General features: G+C 38.5%; 1 protein-coding gene and 1 pseudogene across 2 annotated transcripts in view; one reads left to right on the plus strand and one right to left on the minus strand.

The window, feature by feature from the left end:
- Nucleotides 1–8,634: 8,634 nt before the first annotated feature.
- LOC116541844 lies at nucleotides 8,635–10,430 on the minus strand (annotated as a pseudogene).
- Nucleotides 10,431–12,528: 2,098 nt separating this feature from the next.
- Nucleotides 12,529–19,102, plus strand: part of LOC116541840 (contactin-associated protein-like 3) — a 74,611-nt gene continuing 68,037 nt past the window's right edge. The window contains exons 1-2 of one of the 2 annotated variants that reach the window (XM_032266342.1): nucleotides 12,529–14,138; nucleotides 18,582–18,688. The gene's annotated coding sequence lies outside the window, so the exon portion shown is untranslated. The remainder of the gene's footprint in view (nucleotides 14,139–18,581; nucleotides 18,689–19,102) is intronic. The other variant, XM_032266340.1, reaches the window with a different exon arrangement.

Genomic DNA, 19,102 nt, shown 5'->3' on the forward strand with positions numbered 1-19,102 from the left:
AAAAAAAAAAAAAAAAAAAAAAAAAAAAAAGAAAAAGAATACAGGAAAGGAAGAAAGAGGAAGAGGAAGAGGGAGAGAGAACAGGGGTGTTGCTTTATTGCCCGGGCTAGAATGCAGTCTAAAACTGGGTATGCCTGTAATTGTGTTTAATAATAGAGACATAAAAAAAAATGAGGGAATAAAATAATTAACAAGCAGCCAACCAATATTTCATTTAAACCTGTAAATACGTGTGATGTAGTACTGATAAGAGTGTATGTTTTGTGTATTTAAAGTGGAGAGTTCTATGAATGTTAATTAAGTCTACTTGTTCCAGATCTGAGTTCAAGTCCTGGATATCGATGTTAACATTCTGTCTCATTGATCTATCTAATATTGATGTTGAAGTCTCCCGCTATTATTGTGTGGGGGTCCAAGTCTCTTTGTAAGTCTTATATATCTGGGTATTTCTGTATTGGGTGCATATATGTTTAGGATCTTTAGCTCTTCTTGTTACATTGATCCTTTTATCTTTATGTAATATCCTTCTTTGCTTCTTTTGATCTTTATTGGTTTGAAATCTATTTTATCAGCAAAAATTGCAACTCCTGCTTTCTATTTATTTATTTTAGCTCTCCATTTGGTTGGTAAATTTTTCACCATCCCTTTGTTTTGAGTCTTTATGTATCCTTGCATGTGAGATGGATCTGGATGTAGCATACCAATGGGTCTTGGCTTTTTTTGCCTGTCTGTGTCTTTGGATTGGGGGATTTAGTCGATTTAAATTTAAAATTAATAACAATATATGTGTGTTTGATACTGTCATTTAATGTTAGCTGGCTGTTTTGCCCGTTAGTTGATGCAATTTCTTAAATATGTTGATGTTCTTTATTTTTTGGTATTTTTTAGAAAGGCTGATACTAGTTGTTCCTTTCTATTTGTAGTGGTTCTTTCAAAAGCTCTTGTAAAGCAGGCCTGGTGGTGATGAAATCTCTGAGTGCTTGCTTGTTCACAAAAGATTTTATTTTTCCTTCGCTTATGAAGCTTAGTTTGGCTGGATGTAAAATTCTGGGTTGAAAGTTTTTTTCTTTAAGGATGTTGAATATTGGCCCCCACTCTCTTCTGGCTTGTAGGGTTTCTACTGAGAGATCTGCTGTGAGTCTGATGGGCTTCCCTTTATGGGTAACCTGACCTTTCTCTCTGGCTGCCCTCAGTATTTTCTCTTTCATTTCAACCCTGGTGAATCTGGCAATTATGTGCCTTGAGGTTGGCCTTCTTGAGGAATATTTTTGTGGTGTTCTCTGTATTTCCTGGAGTTGAATATTGTCCTGCCTTGCTAGGTTGGGAAAGTTTTCCTGAATAATATCCTGAAGCGCATTTTCCAGCTTGGATTGATTCTCTTCGTCACATTCAGGTACACCTATCAAACGTAGATTAGGTCTTTTCACATAGTCCCATATTTCTTGAAGACTTTGCTCGTTCTTTTTTATCCTTTTTTCTCTAATCTTGTCTTTTTGTTTTATTTCATGAAGTTGGTCTTCGACCTCTGATATCTTTTCTTCTACTTGATCAATTCGGCTGTTAAAACTTGTGCATAGTTCGCAAAATTCTCGTGTTGTATTTTTCAGCTCCATTAATTCACTTATATTCCTCTCTAAATTGTGTATTCTTGTTAACATTTCGTCAAACCTTTTTTCAAAGTTCTTAGTTTCTTTGCATTGGGTTAGAACAAGTTCTTTTAATTCCCAGAAGTTTCTTATCATCCACTTTTTAAAGCCAGCTTCTGCTAATGGAACACAGTCTTTCTCCATCAGGCCTTGTTCTGTTTCTGATGAGGAACTGTGATCCTCTGTAGAGGGAGAGGCGTTCTGAGTTTGGGTATTCTCAGCCTTTTTAGGCTGTTTTCTTCCCTTCGTTATAAATTTATCCATCTGTGGTCTTTATAATTACTGTCTTTATAGTTGGGTTTCTGAATGGACGTCCAACTTGTTGATTCCCGGCGCTAGAATCTGAGCAACCCACTGCTCCGGCCAAAACAGCGGCTTTAAGATTGATGGTGCTTTTCTGACTCTGCACCAAGAACCGCCACACCAAGGCAGCGGCAAAACCGCCTCACCGGCCTCAAGAGTCACGCTGGCGACAGGTGGGGCTCCTCCGCTGGGAATCTCCTGGTGTGTGAGCAACAAAAATTGATCTGAAAGTGTGGCGTCCTCTCGTTCTCTGCTCTTTCAGTGGGAGCTGCAATCCCGAGCTGCTAGTGATCAGCCATCGGTAGCTCTGTTTTAAGTTCTTTGAGAAATCACCAAACCACTTGCCGCAATGGCTGAACTAATGTATGATCCCCCCAGCAGTGTATAAGCACTCCGTTTTCTCCACTGCTTTACCAGCATCTGTTATTTTTTGACTTTTAAATAATAGCTATTCTGACTGGTGTGAGATGGCATTTCATTGTGGTTTTGATTTGCATTTATCTAATGACTGGTGGTGCTAAGGATTTTTTCATATGCTTGTTGGCCACGTGTATGTCTTCTTTTGAAAAGCATCTGTTCATATCCTTTGCCCGTTTCTTAATGGGGTTGTTTGTTTTTTGCTTGTTAATTTAAGTTCTTTATAGATTCTAGATATTAGACCTTTGTCAGATGCATAATTTGTGAATATTTTCTTCCATTCTGTAGGTTGTCTGTTTACTCTGTTGATAGTTTCTTTTGCTGTGCAGAAGCGCTTAAGTGTAATGAGGTCCCATTTGTCAACTTTTGGTTTAGTTGCAGTTGCTTTCGGTATCTTCGTCATGAAATCTTTGCCATGACCTATATCCAGAATGGTATTTCCTAGGTTATCTTCAGGGTTTTTGTAGTTATAGGCTTTACATTTTTTTTCTTTTGAGACAGTGTCTCACTCTGTTGCCCAGGCTAGAATGCACTGGCACGATACAGCCTCCACCTTCCCGGCTTAAGAGACTCTCCTGCCTCAGCCTCCTGAGTAGCTGGGACTACTGCCTCGTGCCAACACACTCGACTATTTTTTTTTAAATTATTTGTAAAGATGAGGTCTTGCTATGTTGCCTAGGTTTATCTCAAACTCTGAGGCTCAAGCTATCCTCTCACCTCACCGTCCCAAAGCGTTGGGATTATAAGAATGAGCCACTGCACCTGACAGGTTTTACATTTTACTCTTTAATCCATCTTGAGTTGATTTTTGTATATGGTGTAAGGAAGGGGTCTGGGAAGTGCTTATGGTTAGCCAGTAATCCCAACACCATTTATTGAATAGGGACTCCTTTCCCTATTGCATTTTTCGTCAACTTTGTTGAAGATCAAATGGTTCTAAGTGTGTGGCATTATTTCCGGGCTCTCTATTCTGTTCCATTGGTCTGTGTGTCTGTTTTTGTCCGAGGACTATGCTATTTTGGTTACTATAGCCTTGTAGAAGAGGTTGAAGTTGGGTAACGTAATGCCTCCAGATTTGTTCTTTTTGCCTAGGATTTATTTGGCTATTCAGCCTCTTTTTCAGTTCTATATTAATTTTAAAATAGTTTCTTCTGGTTTTGTGAAGAATGTCATTGGTATTTGATAGGAATAGCACTGAATCTGTAAATTACTTTGGACAGTATGGCCCAATGTGTTAAAAACCATATTGATTATTCCTAACCATGATTATGGAGTGTTTTCCATTTGTATGTCAACTATGATTTCTTGGAGCAGTGTTTTGTAATTCTTGTTGTAGAGATCATTCACCTCCCTGGTTAGCTGTATTCCTAGGTATTTTATTCTTTTTGTGGTAATTGTGAATAGGATTGCATTTTTGATTTAGCTCTCAGCTTACATATTGTTGGTATACAGAAAGAGTACTAATTTTTGTACATTAATTTTGTATCCTGAAACTTTGCTGAGATTATCAGATCAAGAAGCTTTTGGGCAGAGATGATGGGGTTTTATAATTATAGAATCATATCATCTGCAAACAGAGACAGTTTGCCCTCCTCTCCTCCTATTTGGATGCCTTTTATTTCTTGCCTTATTGCTCTGGCTAGGACTTCCAGTACTATGTTGGGTAGGATTAATGAGAAAGGGCATCCTTGCCTTGTCCCAGTTTTCAAGGGGATTGCTGCACATCTTTTGCCCACTCAGTATGATGCTGGCTGTGGGTTTGTCATAGATGGCTCTTATTATGTTGAAGTATGTTTCTCCAGTGCCTCATTTGTTGAGGGCTCTTAACATGCTGATGCTTCTCTAGAGACAAATATATGAAAGCAAACAACATTTCATGAATGAATGAGGAATATTTTGTGGCAGCAAGAATGACACTCCAAGATGCCCTAATCCCTGGAAACTGTGAATATGTTACATGGCATAAGGGATTCTGCAGATGTAATTATAAGGTTGCAGACCTTAAGATGATTCTGATGCATGCAGTGGGCTCAGTGTAATCACATGAGCACTTAAGAGATTTGACTCTCATTGGACGCAGAAGAGACACGGAAGAGAGGTGTGAGTGAGGGGAAGCCAGAGAAACTAGAAGCAAGAGAATGTCTCTCTGCATCATTGCTGGTTTAGAAAATGAACTGGGCACTGTGAAGAGCAAGGCAGACAGCCTGGCATTGCTGAGAGACCCCAGCTGACAGCCAGTGACATATTGCGACCTCACTCCTACAACTACAAGAAGTTGAATTCTGCTCTAACCTTTATTTGCTAGGACACACATTCTCCCGTAGAGCCTTCATAAAGAGTCCAAGAGCACCTTGATTTTGTTCTTGTAAGACTATAAGCAGAGTCATCAGTCCAGCCCTCTGTATTTCTATAGTGAGAGATAATATGAGGATGTTTTAGTGATTTGTTACAGTGATGATGAAAAGCTAATGCACATTCTAACCTCCATCACTTATAGACATTCCCATTCAGTTCTAAACCCTTGGACAATGGCCAAAAAAAAAAAAAAAAAGCTTTTCTCAAACACACCCTGAGAATACGCTGAAAAGATATATATATGGCTGGGCATGGTGGCTCACACCTGTAATCTCAGTGCTTTGGAAGACTGAGGTGGGCAGATCATGTGAGGTCAGGAGTTCAAGACCAGCCAGGCCAACATGGTGAAAACCTGTCTCTACAAAAATACAAAAACAAACAACAAAAAACAATTTCCAGGCATCATGGCAGGTACCTGTAATCCCAGCTACATGGGAGACTGAGGCAGGAGAATCACTTGAACCAGGAGGTGGAGGTTGCAGTAAACTGAGATCGCACCATTGCACTCCAGCCTGGGTGACAGAGCAAGATTCCAGCTCAAAAAAAAAAAAAAAGATATATATAGCAAAGAGAATAGTTTCAACAGAAAGTCAAAATACCCAATACAGTTTCTGTTTTTTGTTTTGTTTTGTTTTGTTTTGTTTGTATTGTGTATGGCCTTGGAGCCAAAGTAACATACATGATCATGAACTATATAGGTACACAGTGATAGAAATGACATGATCATGAACTATATAGGTACACAGTGATAGAAATGGTAAGGCTGCTCCATGATCATACATGCATACATATATACACTATGGATGCCAGAGTCCCCTTTGACCTAAGAGGATGAGAAGAGCCCGTAAACCGTTTGAGACAGATACACAGCAACTACCACCCAAACTGTATATGCACAGGTAAAGTTGTTATTTCAGAGATGATACTATGAATTGAGTTGTTTTCCCCCAAATTCATATGAACCCCAGAATGTGACCTTATTTGGGGATAGGATCTTTGCAGAGGTAATCAAGTTAAAATGAGGTCATTCAGGTGAGCCCCAATCCAATATGATCAGTGTCCTTATGAATAAGGGAACTGTAGATGCAGAGACACACACAGAGGGAAGACGCTGGGACAACACACAGGGAGAATCCTCAGGAAGACAGAGACCTAGAGTGTTACACCTGCAAGGCCAGAGCTGCTCACTGGGTTCCTCCCCGACCCTACCTCCAACATGGGGCTTAGTCTGACCCAGGCCCTACCACCCACTGCTGCTACTCTGCCATGAATACCTTTTTTAAAAAATTTAAAATATTTGACAAATAAAAATTCTATATATTCTAGGTATATTATGTGATGATTTGATATAGGTATACATTGTGTTCTGGTTACCATAGTCAAGTCAATTAACACATCCATCACCCCACACAGTTACCATGTTGGTGGCAGAGGGGAGTGAAGACATTTAAAATCTGCTCTCTTACCAAATTCCAGGTAAATAAAACAGTATCATTACCTATAGTCACCATGCTGGGTCCCTTTTGTTCCATGGGATGTTGAAAAAAGATTGTGAATTAAGGACTGAAATGCATGTCTTCCAGATAGGCCTAAATAAAGAATCACACTCGGGAACCGATTTTAAATAGACCACCTTTTATGGAGCTTCCCTTCATCACCGTGCCCAATGGAATTGTAACAGTGCTAAATGAGTGCTGTTACCTTTTTCTCTGCTTTATGTGCTGGTTTTATTGCACCATACAGGTATCCCCGGAGGCTGGGCTCCCCTGGAGCATCTTACTCATTTCCCACTGCCTCATGAAGAAAGGCCATGTTTTGCCCAAAGTGACTAATAGTTTAACTCAGTCGGTTATTTCAACTTATTTTTATTGCCCAATAATGATGCAGTGAAACATTTTACTAAATCAGGGAGCACATCAGCCTTTCCTAGACAATAATAAACAGAATATTTGCCACCTCAGTCAATGATTGAGTACAACCAAGAGACACTGCAGCCTAAAAGAGGGCAGAGTGTGGAGGTCATGGAAACATGCAATAAATCTTCTGCCCAGGGATGTTTACTCAGAAAGTCCTTGGTCATTAGAAATGTCATTTAACTCTGTAAACGATAAGATACATTTGCTAACCAATGCTTGAGGTGCTTCCTGATTGTATTAGTATATTTTGCATTTTATTATTTTTTTCCAGAATCCTTTTAAAATTACATTGGAGACAGTACAATCTGAAAGTAAAATTCATCCCTAAAACTGGCTGACAGCATGGAAATTATAAGTCCCATTTTCTAAATTCTGACAGTCCCTCAGAGCAAACTTTCCACAGAGCAACTCTAAAAACAAACAATGTCAATCTGCAAAGTTCTGATTGTGTTCTTTCCTCATATTCTGAGGAATGCATATGTGCCCCAAATTGTATTAAGACATTTGCTATAGAAGACAGATTTTATAACAAAAAACAAACATTTAAGGTAATATATCAAGACCTATCATTTCAAAAGTAAAATATATAGGAAACACTAAAAGGGGTGCTTTTAATAAAAGAATGAAAATACCATTCAATTTTTAAGTGATACTAAATAAACCTGATTATAGAAAATTATTTGTCAAGGTGTAAATATAGTATCACCTTTATGGTTTAAATTCTACAGGTGAGATAATAATGTCCCGTTATTTAAGAGCACATTTCCATAAATATATACATGCTGATGTTAGAAATGCTTTTGAGTTATTTTTACTCATATCACAATTTTATTCACTTTTACTGTGAAATAGATCATTTATGTACAGTTAGAAAAGAATTACTAATAATTTTTTCCAAAGAATATATATATTCTGTTACATAAATATACCACATTTTATCAGTTCTACTGTCCCATTTTGCTATTGTCAGGCAATTTTTATTTTTGCTTTTAGTTTTGCTTTATAAAAGTTAGGGAGGTGGTGTTTGTTGTGTTGTTTTGCTTGATTTTTAGACAGGGATTCACTCTGTTGCCCAGGCTGGAGTACGGTGGAGCAATCACAGCTCACTGTAGCCTCTGCCTCTCCAGCCTCAAGCAGTCCTTCCATCTCAGCCTCCAGAGGAACAGGGACTACAGGCCTGTGCCACCACACTCAGCCCATTTTTGTTGTTGTTTTTCTTTGCATTTTGTAGAGACAGGGTTTTGCTATGTTGCTCAGGCTGGTCTGAAGTGATCCGCCCACCTCAGTCCCCCAGAGTGCTGGGATTAAGCAGGTGTGAGCCACCATGCTTAGCTTAAAATTTAGTTTTTTGAATATTCTTAACATACCTAGTTTTTCCAGTGAATTTTGCATCCTTGTGTGTGCTTTTGTAACTTTATTTACCCATTTGTGTGGTAAACTTTGGGAAACACCAGCTCTAACCACCATGTTTAACAGCATAAGCTGGTTGTTAAATTTTACTGATGCATATAAACCCCAAATAGATCATTTCTTCACATAGAAAGAGCTATATTGTTCAGCTAGTATTCATTACTCATTTCAGTACTTTAAAGACCACATGACTCAGATTCCTCTTGAATGCTGTGCACTGCATTGAAAGAGACTCCCTTTCTGTTTTCTCAGCAAATTTAATTCTTGGGATATTTCTGTTCATATGGTTTCCTGTGACACATAGCATCACGAAGAATCAAATAAGTGAAACTGAAAAGATTAAAATTAATCCTATAATCCAGTTTTAATAATGAGTTCATTTTATTATGTTTCTTTTTCCTTTCCATTTGTTTTATATTGGCCTGGAGAAAACAGGCTTGATGGATAAAGTCCACAGTATTTTCTTCCTAAGTAGCTTATATATTTAGAATGGCCTAAATACATGCAGCTGCAGACACTAACTTCAGTCCTATAGTATAATATCAACCAATGATTGAAACTAGTCAAGCGTACATTTTATTTATTTGTTTAAAAGGATTTTTATATGATATTTAAAAACTACAAAATGAAAAGGGATCAATCAACATATACCTTGGAAGTCTTTCCAAGAGTCTCAGTCTCCAACAGCCATGGAGTCTGTGACCTTTTGCCTTCTTTTCTCAGCCTGCAGGTCAAGTAAAGATCACTGTCAATGACTCATGTTCTAGTTCTTAAAATCAAACTTGTTCCACCAAATCCAAGAACCTGAATTTATCCAAATTGTAAAAACATGCTCTTGCCACCTGTACACCAAAATACTTTCTATTCAAGTAAACAACAGCTTTAATTGCTGACTCAACTCTCAGGTTCTAAAAATGTCTGCACTGCTTCATCATCAAGTGCACCAAGAATTTCACATATCACACATTTTCCAACTTTGCCATATTTTTCATGGCAAAATTGGAAAGTACTGTGGATTTTATACATCCAACCTGTTTTCTCTGAGCCAATATAAATTGACAATGGAAAAGAAAAAGAAAATTAACAATAAAACTAACTCATTATTAAAATTAGATTATACTCTTTTCAGTTTCCCTTATTTGATCCTTAATGGTGCTCTGTCTTATAGGAAACCATATGAACAGAAAAATATGTCATTACTCATTCTTCCCTGGTTTCAACTTCCAAGTCTTCATCCGCCTCCCCTGCACCAACCGCGTTCCTTAGTAGGAGCACCTCAGTAGGACACAGGTATTTCTGTCAGTGGATTTGTACCTGATTCTTGAAAGCGTCTTTCTCTGCGGCCTAGTCCATGATGATGTTGCTGCCAGGCTTACTGGTCTTCCGCACCGGAAAGGCGGGGCGCAGCCCCTGCTCGTGTTCCCCTGGGCCCTGGCCTTCCCGGAAGCCTGGCTTCTGCATGATGGTGTGCGCCACAGTTCCCACCACTTTAGCGAGGAAGGAGCTGCTAGGCCGATTTGGAGATCGTGGTCTGTCCTGTTCCAACTTCACTGGGGGAGGAATGGCAGCTTTGGAAGACTGTGATTAAGGCCTTGAATGCTCTTCATAAGGAAAATCTCTGGGTGACTCCTTGTCTACCAGAGAAGTGGGCGAGGCAATGGCAGCTCCGTTCTACTTCCTCCGGCTCCTAATCTTCGTCTTCACCAGAATCTGGATCTGGTCGCCTTGATCAGAACCCCCCTAGCTTCTGGCCTGGCTTTAGGCCCCTTCTCCCTTTCTTCTATTTCCTTTCGTATTTCGAGCTCCTGCTGTGTCTGCCATTCGTTGCAGTGAAGTTGGTGCTTCACTACTTTCTCATAGTCATTAGGAAACAGGATCATAATCACCACGTCCCCTGCAGAAAGCCACTGGGAGCAGGATCCTCCAGCCCAGCTGCTGCATGCGGTAGTGTCTCCCCAATTTGCAGGTCATCTGACCCAGTCAATGACTGGCGCAAGAGTTGCACTGTTTCTCCCTGTGGCTTTTTGCCTAAGTGAGAGCTGCCTTCGTCACCTGAAGCTGAGACTGCAGAAGTTTGATGTTTTGGGACCAGCCTTCTGCTTTTGAGTTACTGGTCTTCATTCCCAGGTCATTGTGTGGGGACATTTTTTTTTTTTTTTTTTTTTCAATTTAATGTTGCCCTGCTGACTCTGACCATGGGTAGTCAGGTTAATGCAAACAAATTAAGAAAAAGAAGGAAAAAAACAAAACAAAACACTAACTTCCTAATGTCAAATAAATGGGAAATGTTATTTGTACCAAAGAAAGCTTGAGAGAAAGACTTGGAACAAAGCCCTGTTGGATGTGGATTTCTGGATCTCAAAAGATTTATTTAATAGAAAGTTTAGGCCAGGCTCAGTGGCTCACACTTGTAATCCCAGCACTTTGGGAGGCCGTGATGGGCAGATCACGAGGTCAAGAGATCGAGATCATCCTGGCCAACGTGGTGAAACCGCATCTCTACTAAAATACAAAAAATTAGCTGGGCATGGTGGTGAGCGGTTGTAGTCCCAGCTACTCAAAAGGCTGAGGCAGGAGAATCACTTGAATCTGGGTGGCAGTGAGCTGAGATGGTGTCACTGTGCTCCAGCCTGGCAACAGAGTGAGACTCCATCTCAAAAAAAAAAAAGCTTAATTCGCAGATGCAGACTTATCTTCTGGACTGTCATTTGTCCATTCTTTTTTTTTTTCTTGTCTGAGATTTCACCTTTCTGAAGTGTTTTCAAGCAGTATTCTACAGTTGCAAGTTGTGTATATAGCCTGTGTTTTTTGCCTTCATTCCTGAAATAGAGATTGACTGAATGTCAAATGCTTTTAAAGTTCCTTTATGAAATCTTTCTGCTATTCAATAGCATACCTCCTTCCATGATATTGAGAATGCTGAATTGACTGCTGTATCGGATAGTCCTCACATCCTCCTGGTAGGAAGTTGCTAGACCGAGAACTTGTGGCAACCCTGCATTGAAGTCTGTCACTGCAGTAACACACAGTGACACTTTTTCCTGCCAACCTCATATGCTTACACAAATAAAAATAACCGGGACTAACATTTTCATGGGTCTTATATTAATATCTTTATTTGTTCAATTTCATATCTAAAAACATATGGTACTTTATGAATAGAATTTGTCCTGAAAGTTTCATAACTTTTTGGGGGGACACCTGGATTTATTTTAGTTTTTTTTTTTTCTAAGAGAATTATTGAACTCATTTTATTTAAGAATAACCTAAGTTATGTGTCAGGAAACACCACTTGGTGAAAGAAAGATTAGCAGAACTACCGATATTCCTAAAATTCATTACTCAAAATATTTATTAAATTGATATCCTCTTAGTTCTTAACCTATTGTGTTTAATCATCTCAATGATTAGTGAGATGAAGTAATATTATACAAAGTTCACTCTTTATCCTATTCTTCAGAAGGTTCTGCTATACCATTTAAACTTATGTTTCTTTTTAAAATATAAAAATATAAAAGATTTTAGTCTTTAAACTTTTAAAAAATATGGTGTTAAATTTTAAACTTCCAAGTCTCTTTGAGGTCATGTATAAAGTTTCAGTAAGCTAAAAAGAAGTCTTAAATATGAGGGAGGCTTTTACTTTAGGAATTTAAAGCAGAAAGTATTAAATTGTTAAAGAAATAAAGCTTCAGTTACTAAAATAGAACTCTAAACATAACATTTAATTTTTATGGAGACTTTTAGGGAGGAGATAAGAGTACAGGCATTGAAAGGTACTTCATTGATTCCAGTAAGAGGAATCTTCATCGTCTATTTTTTAAATTGTAGTAGTGATTAACAATTTAAGGTCAGGCTGAGCGTGGTGGCTCACACCTGTTATCCCAGCACTTTGGGAGGCCAAGTAGGGCAGATCATCTGAGGTCAGGAGTTCAAGACCAGCCCAACCAACATGGAGAAACCCCATCTCTACTGAAAATACAAAGTTAGTGGGGCATGACGGTGGGTGCCTGTAATCCCAGCTATTCGGGAGGCTGAGGCAGGTGAATCAACTAACCCAGGAGGTGGAGGTTGCGGTGAGCTGAGAGATCGTGCCATTGCACTCCAGCCTGGGCAACAAGAGCAAACCTCTGTCTCAAAAAACAACAAAAAGCAAAAAACATGATATAAGGTCAAAGAGAGAGATCAGTCAATGAAAAATACACAAGTACAAATTCTATACTTCACTTTTTTTCATTTTAATCAAAAACAGTATAAAGAAAACTCAAGTCTCAAGTGATATATATTGATGTACATTTACTATGATCATTCTTTAATATCTAATTTTTGAATGATTGGGAAAAGACAAGAAATTATATCTCACAAGTTTGAAAGAAACATTGCTTACAGAATCAATATAAGCAAGCTTCTTTTTTAAAATAAGGCAAATGATAAAATTTTTCAAAAGCTATAATTTCATAATATACAATTAATTATTTATTCAATTTATATTGCTTTTAGCATTAAGCCATAATGAAATGAGGTGGCTCTTTCACATTTGTATGTTAAAATTAAGTATTCATTTAAATCAGAGGTAGACAAATCATGGTCCCTGGCATTGTATTATTTAAGCTCAAATGAATAATTGCTTTGTATTTTTAAAGGGTTATAAAAAAAAAAGAAGGATATGCAACACAGACCAGGTGTGACCCACAAAACTTAAAATGTTTACTAACTGGCATTTTACAGAAAACCTTTGCAGGCTCCTGACTTAGACTAATGCCTTATAATTTATTCTGAATTAAGATGACTCTTTCTATAAACAGTTGTCTTTAAATGAAAAGACATTTTACAATTATTATGTTCTCTATCTTTAACAAGAGTGTGTACTTTTATCCTTTTCCTTATTTTTCAAACTTTGAATTAGAGTTCCATTATCAGGTTATAGCTGTAACTTACGGAGGGTGGGAGTTAAGTTCAAGACACTACTTTCCTATATGCTTGGACTGAGGTGGAGTAATAGCGCTCAAGTCAAAGTCATGCCCTCCCCACTACTTCTTATAAGTACTGTTCTCGTTTCACAAAACAAGCCCACAGCATAAAGGGAAATGACGTCATAAGCATTGCTATTTGTAATTTAGGTGAAATTAGCTGATGGTTGTGGTGAAACTTTTAATATTTAACTTCTAATATTGGAAATAATCAAATGTCTATTTTATTTCTTTCTATTCATAGAACATTCTGGACTGCAAATTTTATCATTATGTACCATAACAGTGTACTTTAGTAACTGTTACTTTTTGTGTTGCTGTACACATTAGAATTTAATCTTTGGTTATATATTTGAATAAAGCACCTAACACCAAAGAAAATGTTACTAGAAAAGCAACTCTAGGTATTTCCATCCAGTCAGTATAATAAAATATGTTTTTAAATACTCCTAAATACACATAACATCATAACACACAAAAACGCCTTTAGGGTAAATATTTAACATATTTTATATAAATGATAGTAACAATTATATTTTTAAGTAGCATTTTTCATAAATCCAGCATATCCTAAATAAAATTTGGGCTAGGATTTCAGTTATTTTAATTTAACCTCCACTTTAATTTTTTGCACTTATGATGCTAAAATGCATGATTATTTCTTAGGTGAGGTTTCACAGAAGCCAAACCTGTCTTCACTTAGTTGGGCAATAATTCCCGTTAAGGAATTTTAAATCTGAATTCCCCCCACCATAGTTTCTTATTCTGAATTCCAGATATTATCTTAAATTGAATCAGTTCTAACCTTTTCACCTTTCTAATGAATGGGGAAGCTCATCTCATCATACCGATGTCCATAAACAAGGGGGAGCATCAGTCTTCGTATAATAAATACTGTGGAAGAGTTTTGTCTTAGTTATTGTTTTTGTCTTATTTTTGTCTCCATATTCAGGCTGCCTGGACAACAGCTCTGGCTCTGAATGTAAAAGCCCCCTGGGAGGGTTTCAGGGCTGCCTAAGGCACATCACCATTGGTGACAAAGCAGTGGATCCCATCTCAGTACAGCAGGGGGCGCTGGGGAGTTTCAGGGATCTCCAGATAGACTCTTGTGGCATCACAGACAGGTAAGGACCATCCGAGCTCACTTTAGCATGCTTGTTTTCAAAGTTTGAGAAAGCAAACGTGGACAGTTGGAAAAAGGCATTCCATTCTCTCTCTTTTTTTCTGTTACCTTTCCAAAGGGAATGAATACTCATAATTACTATGAGGATTCGAAAACTCCATCTCTAATGGAATAAGTAGCATTTTTCAAATGATAGTGTTTTATTAGAAGACGTACATCTTATAACTTTTACCTTAATATAATCCCAAGTTGCTCAGCTAATAGTCATCAAGCTCACTTTTACAGCCACACACCCATCAGTTGGATGATATATTTCCAGGCAGAGGAATTTGACAAGTTACTGTTCATCAGCCACCCAACCCCACATGTTCTGCAGAGAAAATAAAAAGTAATCTCTCCTAGAAAAGTTTGAATCATAGAGATGGATGAAGATATGTGCCAAAGGACATACTCAATGAAATATGGAGGTCAGACAAGAAAAACATTTAATTAATTAAGTATTACAACTTGACTTTAAGTCATGCTAGTTGTGCCATAATTTTACAATGATTTTGGCTGAGAAGAATCACAGGGTCACACCCAGAAACAACATTTCTGCATACTATTTGCCTTAGTACATTAGGTATTTACTTTCAGTGAATAAATAAATGCTACAGATTTAAAAATTAAAAAGTTATGTACACACCTGGTAGATCTTTCAAAACCTGTCTTCATGGAGTAGATTCTGGTAGTCAATTCTACTTTAAACATTAACTGTAAAATTATTATCTCTGTCTAAACAGGTTTTAATTTATAACTCATAGGTAGTGACATGTTAAAAAAAAAGTACTTCCTACTAAATGAAAAGTTCATGCATATGTACTTTATTCAGCACAGAATAATTTCCCCCTGTGAACATTCTGTTGATTTGTAGGAAAAATGAATTAATTCAAAGATGAGGAGTATATGAAGTAAGAATTTGTCAAGTACCTCTCACTCTTGACCTTGAGATTCAAATTCTTGGCACACAGCTGGACTGCATTTACATCTCAACACCAGCTTCAGAATCCCACTCTGTAGTCATGGGGAGGGTAGTGGGAAGATTTCTGGCCATTTGTTCACTTAATATAATCCCAGGTTGTTCAGTTAACTAGCCAGGGAGCTCAGCTCTCCCAGGGTTACAGGGAAATGTCCCATGGGCCCACACTGTGAGTGATAGCTGTCAGCTCAGCTGTGATGCAAGTGTGATTTTCTCCACTCGTAAGACATTATTTTGATATCTTGGTAATTACTCACAAAATGTGATCCATTTGCACTATATCTGTTATGAGATATATATCCCAAGGTTGCCTTCTTTGTGCAGGTAGCTCCCAAAGTACAAAACTATTGTATTTACTGTTACAGGCGGTTTTGTTTTAACCTTAAAGTCCCAAGAGTTACACTGGTGCTTAACTTTGTCTCTAAGATCCCACATTTTAAAAAGGCTCCCAAACTGCACCCCAAAGTTACTTACAAACATGCTCAACTAAGCATGTGTATGTGAGCCACAGTTAAATTTCAGCCACGATGTGTACAATAATCATCGCAGATAAGGGGTTTAAGGAAGCATTTTAAAATTATTTTCAAATAGGACTACAAATGAAGGCTATTCCCAAAGTCAGTAATGTAGAAGACTAGCTCCTGTGAGATTTTTTTTTTTTTGAAAACCTTAATAGCAGTAAAATTAGAAAACTTTGGTGACACAAAATGACATTCTACAGTTAAAATTAAAGGCCTTTGCTGTTCCCTTTACATTCAGTTTTGAAATTCTGAAAATACTGAAAATTCACTTTTAAGCATCCTGAAAACAGGCCTGTAAGCATCTATTAGCCTTTGTTGTTATTAAAAAAAAACAAACAAACACTGTAATTGTATTAGTCTGTTTCCACACTGTTAATAAAGACATACCTGAGACTGGGTAATTTATAAAGGTAGAAGGCTTAATGGACTCACAGTTCCACATGGCTGGGAAGGCCTCCCAAGGACAGCAGGAGGTGAAGGAGAAGCAAGACACATGTTACATGGCAGGAGGCAAGAGACCGTGCAGGGGAACTCCCCTTTATAAAACCATCAGCTCTCATGAGAGTTATTCACTATCATGAGAACAGCATGGGAAAAACCTGCCCCCATGATCCAATTACCTTCCACCAGGTCCCTCCCATGACATGTGGGAATGATGACAGCTACAATTCAAGATGAGATTTGGGTGGGGAACAGCTAAACCATATCAGTAATCCGCAAAGTAGAAACATATGTTATTCAAATACCAAACCTAAAAATCCTACTTAGGAACAGATATGGGGTATAAAGTTATCTTTTTTAATCAAAATTTTAAGCTACACAAAAAATAGCAATGGGCACTTTGGATGACAGAGTCACAAATAATGGATGTTTATGTTTGGATAGATTTTAACTTCTTACATGAGACTCCTATACTCTTAAGGTTCGCCCTGTATACCACATGGCAGAGCTTCCAATGGGGTCCTCTGACGCATTCCATCTGGGGCTCCCTGAACAGGGAGGCCTCCGTCACCTCCTCACCTGGCTGTGCTGACCAGGCTGCTCACCCCACTCTGAAATCTCCTGTGTTGGTCTTCTGCCTGCTAGCTACTTCCTCTATTATTTGTACTACATGTAAATTTTTCATAATTGATGTTGTGTTTAATTGGAGAAAAATAGTGTATACTTGTTGATAGTCTCTGGATCACTTAAACAGTTCCTATTCTGAAATATTTTGAACTAAAATTATTCTCACCCTGTTGATATCAAACAGCAGTGGTTTTTAATGTTTTTTTTTTTTTTAATTTGTGGAATCTTCAAGTCAGGTATGATCTTAAGATTCTCCATTATGTTAAAAAGGAAGGGGAGGCAGAGGAGGATGTGGGGGAAGAGGAACAGCTGCTTTTTAAAAAATGGTGGGCCCCCACCCCACCCATTCTTGCTTGTCTCTCCAGCTCTCCCTCTTTAGATCAGTTCACACAGGCTTTTCCATGCCTTGGCCTTTGAAATACTTGAAAAGTTGTGATTCTGATGGCCCTTAACTCTTCTCTAAATGCAGACTAAATGCTCATTAACACCATGTAATTAATGGAAGTCTTGGCCCTGAGCTGGTGGTGCACTGCTGGAGAGTTGGGATGGGAGCTCTGTGGGCATGGGCAGGGTGGGGAATGCTATGGTTTCTTCTTCCCCAGCCCCTCAGGTTCCCCTCAGAGGATCTCTCCAGAGACCAAATACAGACCCCTGGGGCTTTCTGTCAACTTCATACCCAGCTGTCTGCTGGTCGTCCTCCCACCACAGCCAGGAGGCCTGTCACAACTTCCCAGCCCCTCTCCTGCTACTTCTCTGGGCCCCATGGCAAGGGGCACTTGGGCACTCACCCCTTCTGCTGCTCCAGCATGGACTATGGCATCCCTCACGGCCCAGAAGGTCGGTGGCCTTTAGAACCTTCACTCTTTATCAGATCTTCAGCTATGTGCTCAGCAGTGGGAGACAGCCAGCAGAGGCTGAGTTCCAACCCTGCTCAAGGCAGAGGTGGGTTATGGTATTCAGGTCAGGCTTCCAGAAGGTCACACTACCTCTTGGTGAAGCCTCCAGTCTGTGCCAGGTGCTGGTCAGCTTCCATAGTGTACCCTCCTCCCTGTTCCCCTAACCATCCTGAGAGGCAGGCAGGCTAACCCCCAATATTATAGTGGGTGGCAGCAGACTCCAGAGAACTCTGAAAGTGTGAGACCTCTAGCTCTGTTCTTTTTCAAGATTATTTTGGCTAGTTCAGAGTCCCTTGAGATTCCCTATGAATTTTAGGATGAATTTTTATTTTCTGCAAAAAAAGGCATTGGGATGTTAATAAGAGTTGTATTGAATCGTAGATTGCTTTGGGTAGTATTGACATATTACTAGTGTTAAGAGTCCTTAAAAAGCAATAACCAATTGCTCATTCTAAATCTAAAAGGTGAAACAACATGACCTAAATTAAATGTTCTTCAAAATTTCTGAACCTCTGTCACTATGTGACTGAAGCTCTTCGTGTTTCTCCTCCCCTCTGTATTGTCCTCCCTGTTTCCCCTTCTTTCTTTTAAAAATGACCATAATATAGTAATGGAGCATGCCATATTTCATAATTTTATGTATGTGATTGGTTTTGCTGGCCACGTGAAGTTATCATTGTGTCACTTGGAACAACAACAAAAAAAAGGGATATGTCGACAATTCAGCTGTCACAGATACCTAATAATCAGCTACATGCTAATGGATATATTTATTTAAAGTTTGTCACTATAATTAGAGAACCTTGATGGCAGACCCAACCATCATGTTATGTGTGGTTATCTTGCATATGCTGCTCTTTCAGATTAACCTCTTTTTGGTAAGACACTAATTTTTTAACGATTTCAAAAGGGAAACAGCAGTTGTATCTGTTTTCTTTTAGGTGCTTGCCCAGCTACTGTGAGCATGGGGGCGAGTGTTCCCAGTCGTGGGACACCTTCTCCTGTGACTGTCTGGGCACAGGCTATACGGGCGAGACCTGCCATTCCTGTAAGTCTCACGCCTCCCTCTCATTTCTGTCAGCATCTCCTTGTCATTTCATTTTGATTAGTTGTTTATATATATCTGCATATTTGCAATCATGCAAACACATCAGAAGAGATATTTCATCACTCAATTAATTTCTAGTTTATTTTTAACCCACCTTATTTAATACAAGGGTGTTGAGATAGTGCATAGAAATATGTAGTACGAATAGGATTGAAAAAGGCAGCTGGCAAGCAATGGGGAAATAAGTCTAGGAAAATCAAGTATAGTAAAAGGTAGAGACCCAATTAAATTAAAAATGCATGATGTACCTTGTTCCATTACTTGAGTTGGACCATACTTTTAATTCTAAGAATTTTTTCAGTCAAAGAAAGGTAGAAAAACAATCCCTTGCCACCTGTCAAATCCCATGATTTA

The sequence above is a fragment of the Sapajus apella genome, unplaced genomic scaffold, assembly GCF_009761245.1.
Source record: "Sapajus apella isolate SASKATOON/1434 unplaced genomic scaffold, GSC_monkey_1.0 scaffold157, whole genome shotgun sequence".
Lineage (NCBI taxonomy): Eukaryota > Metazoa > Chordata > Mammalia > Primates > Cebidae > Sapajus > Sapajus apella.